The sequence below is a fragment of the Sinocyclocheilus rhinocerous genome, unplaced genomic scaffold (genome assembly GCF_001515625.1).
Source record: "Sinocyclocheilus rhinocerous isolate Xijiao unplaced genomic scaffold, SAMN03320098_v1.1 scaffold4340, whole genome shotgun sequence".
Classification (NCBI taxonomy): Eukaryota; Metazoa; Chordata; class Actinopteri; order Cypriniformes; family Cyprinidae; genus Sinocyclocheilus; species Sinocyclocheilus rhinocerous.
This window is the reverse complement of record NW_015645613.1, coordinates 48,029-49,297: the sequence shown is the minus strand read 5'-3', so window position 1 is coordinate 49,297 and position 1,269 is coordinate 48,029.

The following is a 1,269-nucleotide window of genomic DNA, read 5'->3' as shown; positions in this document are numbered from 1 at the left end:
CTAGATGAGCTAGATGAGCCCCAGAGACAGATCCCCTGTAAAGACCTTGTCTCAGACGACCACCGGGACAGAACCAGATGGTTTTGGTTCCTTGCCGCTGTCGCCTCTGGCTTGCTTAGTTGGGGACACTTCATTTCCAGCGATATCGTTGACATGATTGCAAAGATACTATTTAAACTGAACTGAGCTGGATGATGACATCACTGAATTGAATGATGAACTGTCTTTAACTGAAAAATGAGTGTTTACTATTGTCATTTTGCATTATTGACACACTATTTTCCTAATTAATGCTGTTCAGTTGCTTTGACACAATCTGTATTGTTAAAAGCGCTATATAAATAAAGGTGACTTGACTTGACTTGACATGTACATATGGCAGAAATGTACGGAAAAATAAATTAAAGACGTAATCAAACAGACAGTGAACACTATTAACAGCAATTATTATATGATGCAATGAAACTTATAGCAAAATTTGGTAGTTCTGCATGTTGTTTCAGGGTTGGCATCATAACAACATCTGCCAATAAACAATGGCAGACAACAGTTGCACAGGGAACATCACGGCATACAACTTCTCAATCAAAGGAAAAGCAGGCTGTATACTATGATGCAACTGGTCAGAATCCACCTGATGGTATACTTACCATCATGCATAAGCATAAACCACAACTGCCTTGCTTCAACAACAGCATTCAATGTCATTGCCACCAAGAGATATTCCCATATTTGATGGGGATTCACTTCAATACAGAACCTTTATAAAAGCTTTCGAACAAGGTGTGGAAGGAAAGGCCAGCAAAGTAGATTGTTTGTACTATTTAGAGCAATTTACTCGTGGGCAGCCACGAGAGCTGGTGCGTAGTTGTCAACACATGGCTCCTGAGCGTCTTTTACAGGAACACTTTGGAAAGGAGTATAAAATTCATCATCCGCTTATACTCTGCAAAGATCAGCATATTTCTATGCTTATTCTGAAGCACGTGCATGAAAGTCTGGGTCATGGTGGACGAAGCCATACGTTATCCACAGTTACGAGGAAATTTTGGATTACTAATTCCCATTCGGCTGTCAGGAAGATAATTTCTGGGTGTGGCTTTCATAGACGCCATAATAGAAGAGCAGCTTCCAAAGGAGAGGATCCTTCCCGATCTACCACCGTTTACCAATACTGAAGTAGATTACTTCGGACCAGTGGAGTAAAGAATGGAAGAGTAACCTGTAAAAGATATGGAATAGTATTCACCTGTATGGCAAGCAGGGCAA